The 6,504-nt window shown below is 40.0% G+C and overlaps 1 pseudogene; it reads right to left on the reverse strand.

The window, feature by feature from the left end:
• Positions 1–237: 237 nt before the first annotated feature.
• Positions 238–3,263, reverse strand: LOC102306091 (annotated as a pseudogene).
• Positions 3,264–6,504: the final 3,241 nt, after the last annotated feature.

The following is a 6,504-nucleotide window of genomic DNA, read 5'->3' on the forward strand; positions in this document are numbered from 1 at the left end:
CACAGATACGCACACCTTATGAAGGGATATTTATGGTGAATGATGTCAAAGGTAATTCTCAGTTGAAATGTTTTTAGTAAAATAAATGCCACAAAGTATACAGTGTAAAATTAGTGTCTGATGTAACTAATACTGTTTAGATCTTTATCACTTTCCCTTTGTCTGCTTTTGGTACGGTTTCCTACAGCTTGGAACAGAGTCAGAGGACATAGGCGCAACAGAGGAGGGAGATGAGGATCAGTCCACTATGGGAATTGAAGCAGATGTCCTTATGTCTTCAAACACCACTAGCCCAGTTTCAGTGAGCCAGGAAGAGGAAAACACCTCAAACAGTCCACCAATCTCAGAGTCCACAGGTCGGCTTGTTAAAAGACCTAGAGTGCAAAAACATGCACCAAAATCAACAGAGCACAGCATTGAGATGACCAAACTTTCCCTGCTTCAGCAGGTCCAGCAAACGCTATCAGCATCTAATGCAGATTCTGAGGAGCTGTTTGGCCAACAAGTAGCCTCAGAGTTGAGAAACATAAAGGACAGAGCTCTACAGCTGCGACTCAAGAGAAACATCATGAACATGATTTATGACACGCAGGAGGCTGAGCAGGGAGGCCACCATTCTCAATTTGCAGGTTCGCAGGTTAGGCCACCTTGGTATCCCACCCAACCTCATCAGGTCCAGCCCCCCCCAGACTGCCAGGCCCCATCAACCCAGCCAATGTCCTTTCTGAAAATGCTCAACTCTGAGTAACTTAAATAATAAATTTCAAACAGTTATATCTAAGAATATTTTTGAGTTTACTAGTTCCTGCTGTAAACACAGTCCATTGAAATTACAGCTTCATTCAAATGTTTTAAATGTTCCAACAGTTAATTCAAATTGTACATTAGAATTTTCTTGGTGACACTATTACTATGTGTCTTTCGTACCTCAATTTTGTGGAGTGTTGCAGAACTATTTGCACAATTTGATGGAAGATATTTTTGTATTTATGTAATAAAGCAAACCATTTTTGCAATTTCCCAGAGGTAGATTTATTGTTGTCAGTATTTACAAAGGGATTTTTTTTTATTTAGTAAATTTTGGAAAGTAAACAAGGCAAGTTAAACAAAAAAACAAACAAAAAAAAACCCTTCTGTCTTCCTACACCATGTCTTCTTGCCATGAAACACTCCCTGCAGGTGAGACAAAGTACTCGCAAAGGACATCTCGTTGTTTCTTTGCTTCCACTGAGGGGTTCCGTGCAAGGCCCATTGAAACTGACTGAAGCTCTCCCTCCCTTCTCCATGCACCTTCGACCAGCTGGTGGTTGGCATCCTCAGAATCCACATAGCCAGGTGGTACATAGGCGTCAGATCTGTGGTCCCGGAGATAGTTGTGCAGACAAAGACACGCAAAGATAATGGTGACAACCTTGTCTGGGTCCAGGCAAATTGTTGTTCTGAACACTCTGAAGCGATTCGCCAAAATTCCGAAAGCGTTCTCCACAACGCGACGTGCTCTGGACAGACGGTAGTTGTATATTCTCTGATCGGTGTTAAGGTTTCGAAATGGATATGGTTTCATGAGATCTGGTCGGAGGGGATAAGCATCATCTCCAATTAGCATGTGTGGCATCATAGCATCAGTGCCTGGCAGGGTATCAGTAGGGGGAAAGTTCAGCGTGCCTGTGTCCATTGCTTCTTTCAGGTCTGAATGGGCAAACACTCCTGCATCAGAGACCCTACCTTGTGTCCCTCCGCTTGCATACACAAACTTGTAATTGGCATCAACAACAGCCATAAGAATGATGGAAAACCTGGACTTGTAGTTAAAACACATGCTGCCACTCTTGGGAGGGGGTTGGATGAAGATGTGTTTACCATCTATAGCTCCCAGGCAGTGTGGAAATTGCCACTTGTTTGCAAATTCTCTGGCAATGGCCTTCCACTCAGACTCGGTTGATGGTGTCTGTGAAAGACGAGTATAAAGTGATACAGCAAAAGAATCTCTGGTGAATTCATGATTTCCTTTCTTAACCATACATTCAAGTCACTGTCACACTATGAGTTCACTTTACTTTTTTATATACACATGTAAAAGACTGAACAAATACATTTGTGACTCAGAATTGTTTTTGGTGAAAACTTGCTGTATTAACTGATGGGACATTTTTGACAATGTGCAAGTCAATCTTTCAATAGTATGAGCATGGGTAATGTATTTTCTGTCAAAATTACCTTCAAGTAATCTTCATGCAGTGCCAGGTAAGAGCTGTGCATGTTTCCATGACAATCCTGCTCAGTGTGGTGCTTCCAATCCTATACTGGAAACTTAATGAGTTGAAGGTTTCACCTGTCAAATAGAACAAAGTGTCTTAAATAATGTCAGGTGGATAGTGGACATGGATGCAGCTTCGTAGAGTGACAGATTTTAGGTGACAGATGTGGAATATAATGCAGTAGTAGCAGCTTATGTAGTATGAATTTTCATGTCCACACACTTGCCTGTTGCCAAAAATCGTAGGGTAACTGAAAGCCTTTCCCTGGGGCTGATGGCCTTCCTGAGGTGTGTATCCTTCTTGATGATAGCAGGACTAACCCTCTCCAGTAGATAGTTAAAGTCCTCTACAGACATTCTGAGAAGGTCCCGAAAACCCCTCATATCATCTACCTGTTTACACAGAACAAAGTCAAAGTCAAGAACACACACAATAACAAAGCGACATAATAGTGGTTGAATGTTATTGATAATTAAAGAGTCGGACTGATATTTAACCAATGTTGTATGAAGCAGAAAGATGTCCCAAAAATCACTTTGGTAGATGTTCAAGTCATTCACTAGAATGCTACTCAAGTAAAATGTAAAAGTACTGTAGTTAATGGCCAGTAATCCAATTAAATAAAATACTAATAGGCTAAAATTAAATGTTGCCTACTGAAAGTAGAAGCATCAGATGTCTTCAAACATTTACCCATCATCATGCAGATAAAGTCCTGTAGGTAAGTGCAATTTAGCTGTTGCTGCTTACCTCCAGTTCTCGTTGTAGAATTGACAGACCGTACTGCCCACGTTTTCCTAGCCATTTCCTTGTCCATACACGCAGTCGCTTTTTATTTTTAGATCTTTCTGCACACAGAATGGCACACATTGCTAAGGCAGCGCGTTTCTCTTTGGTGAGCATTTTCAAATTTCCCGGATTACAATCTCCCCAGTTCCGGATTCTTCTTCTTCTTATTGTTTATTGGCGGTTGACTTCCGGGTTCTTCTTCCGGAAACAACAACACGACGTGTTGTGCATGTACGTACAGTGTGAGCACTCAGGTCGCATCAGAGCGAGTATAGTGTATAGTGTGAGACCCTGCATCGTGACCTATGAACTTCTAACCCCTGCGAGTCAATCGTACAGTTTGAGCAGGAGCTGAATCGCGTGACTGAAAAAATCGCACAGTGTCTGCCCAGCATAAGCAGATCCAAGATATCTGAAAATAAATAATTAATTATAAATAATTATAATTCTGAAACATCAGAACAAATAAAAAATGAGGGATTTAAACAGAGCAGCTAATTACATGGTTGTGTAATTTTAGCATATTCTCAAGTGAGAGGTTTATCACTTTATGTCCTACTCAACACCATCATGGACCACAGCAGCAGAGCACAGCACACAGGTGTCCTCTGTCCTTGTCTCTCAGCTTGTCACTTTATCTTCACAGACTGTTTTGTTCTTCCCATTTAATTTGTTACGAGACAGACAGTTTGCTCTGCTCTGTTAGTTTCTCTTTCTCCAAGAGTCTTGTTTCAAATAGGTTCAGTTTACTCTGAGTGGCTTGGTCCAATTAGCCCAAGTGGTTCTAACAATGAAAACTGAATTGATCATAGATACAAACAAGCAATACCTATCTTCAGAGAACCAAGACAGTAACAACCCATTATAATGTAACAATAAGCATCAACCCAAACTGCTCTCTGTCGTGCTTACTTATATTTTATATAAGTTAATTAAAAGCTTCATTTCCTTTTTTTTTATTACTTAAAAAAACACAGCAAGTTCTAGCCAAGTGTTATAATAGAAACTTTTATAATTACAGCTAATTGTGGTATATTTAAATGTGTCCTTATTGTTGCTAGGCTACCTGTAGACTATTTTGTCAGGAAGTTCACCTCCTTTATATAGTTATGAAAAAGATTCTAATAAAACAGAAATTACCGGTAGATATTGACTTTGAACCTCATTAAAATAATGAAAATGAAATAATAAACCTACTAAGAATTAGCTGTTTGACTTATGTGAACTAAAGAGATTTTTACTAAAAGTTACAAAACAAAATCTAAAAATCTTGATTAAGATCAAAACTCGAGTCTAGTAGCTATGTAACAAAGGATTTTAACAAATTTGCCATTAAATCTTGTATTGGGTAAAATATTATATACATACTTATAACAACAGGGGTACAGTAAAAGTCCATTTCTGTCCCTACAGGTGCAATCTAGATGAAGTGCAAATAAATGAACCCCAAGGTATTGATATGTACCTTTCACTGGCCAAAAAGATATTTACTGTATATGTCCCCATGCGGTCCCTTCATCAATATAAATCATTCCTTAAATGCTTAATATTTGAGATAAAGCTTACTTGAGAGGTCTTGCTGTTACCTCCTTGTCTTTGGCAAACAGGTGCGCCTTTTATAGAAACTAATAAACTAAGAACATAAAACACCTTAAAAGAAAGTCTAAAAATAATTGTTTGAGTTAATGTAAAGCTTGGGGTTCACCTTAAACCCCTCTGACAGTCAGGGTAGTCAGAAATAATTCTTATGAAGGATTCTTGTTCTAGACTAAGCACTAGAAAAAACTGATTAGGAAAAACAGGATTTACTAGGTGTAAAGCATCCAATAATTCCTCATTCCCAAACACAGATAGCTTGCACTGTACACGGTAAAAAGAATTGTCTTTAATCTTAACTGCTATAAAATTCAACAGTTGTTATGTGTGGGCCAACTTTAGTTGTTTTCTCCAAAATTTCAGTCTTAGTTGATTTGGGAATGTAGTTTAACATGGCAGCAAATGCTCATTTAGAGCCATTCTGTAAGGAATCCAGCAGAAGAGCAGCTGGCGTTTCTCTTTGCACCATAGCCAAGCTAACCCAAGATGATTTAAAGAAAAAAAGAAGAACATGATGTCAGTAGCAAAATAATTGGAACAGAGACCTCATTTAATTTTGTACATACAGCGTACAAATGGCAGATCACAGCACCGGAAGCCTTGCTGTGGAGCAGCTTTTAATCTTCGACTGCACATTACTAACTACTTCCTACAATATTTTCAAATGATCCACAGGCAGGAAAAAAAGGCATGTACAACACTGGTCAACAATCACTGCACAGCATGAAACTTAGACAGATGAACGTGTTATCAGTGACACCAGGCTGAATCCTGTTTTTGGTGGACTTGTTAGTAATTTCATGGCTGTAATAATTTTGTCACTAGGTCAGCTTCTGTTGCACTTTTCTGCTTGGTGAATTTATTGATGCAAAAACCTTTTTCCAGTTTAGCAAACCATAAAACCTTGATATTCAAGAAGGCAGGTCTGGTAAAGAAGGTTCTCCTTCATTTATGCCATCTATACCAATGGAAGAACTCTCAATTCTTTGCTCCCAACAAATCTGACAAAAGGTCTTAACAGGATATCATAGTGAGAAACACTGTATCCTTTGAGCCTTTATATTTATTTATTTATTTATTTGCCTGTCCCATTTGGTTCTTTAGCCGTCAGAATTGTTGTCTGAGGACCAACAAGGATACCCAATGGATTTACTTTGCCAAATGGATCATCACGGCCGTATTGGTCCATTTGATCAACCTTTGTTGTTATTATTTATTTTATTTTATTTTCTGTTGTTACAGGCGGGACAGACATGACTGAGGGATACGGAAGGGAGAAAGAAAGATGAGAGAAAGGGCACTTAAAAAGTGAAAGAAGAAATAAAATCTCCTGGATCACCTGTTGAGAGAAAAAGGAGTGAAAACAAGAAAAAAAACAGAGCAACAAACTAAACACAACACCATCGCGTTAATCTAGCTAAGTGTAAACAGCAGTAAATACTAAATATTGAATGTTGTTGTGCAGCACGTAGGACCGACAGCGCACAATGTGCTTTAAAGTAGCAGCCAATAAAGGTGTAGTTTATGTCTATGAACAGTGAACACCCGTGTGCACACCTGTGTGGATCAGCGCACTTGTATTCAAAAGGTTTCCCCATGTAATGGTCTGCTAGAAGATGTAGTGAGCCATAGCCCTGTCCCCCAGGGCATGAAGCAGGCATGGAGGAGATCCAGGCTCCAGACATCCAGAGGCCCCAGAGTGCGAGAGCCCAAGGAGGACCATCGGAGGGGCATCCGTGCCACCCTCCTGGGAAGAGCTGAGGAGAGCCCCAGATGAGGGGTCACCCAGTAGCCACGGAGCAGAAGCCAGAGGGGGCTGCAGTGGCGTGCCCGCCGGCTCTGCCGACAGCCAGCTGTGCCA

The sequence above is a fragment of the Haplochromis burtoni genome, unplaced genomic scaffold (assembly GCF_018398535.1).
Source record: "Haplochromis burtoni strain Fernald_Lab_line unplaced genomic scaffold, NCSU_Asbu1 Contig_789, whole genome shotgun sequence".
In the NCBI taxonomy this organism is placed as follows: domain Eukaryota; kingdom Metazoa; phylum Chordata; class Actinopteri; order Cichliformes; family Cichlidae; genus Haplochromis; species Haplochromis burtoni.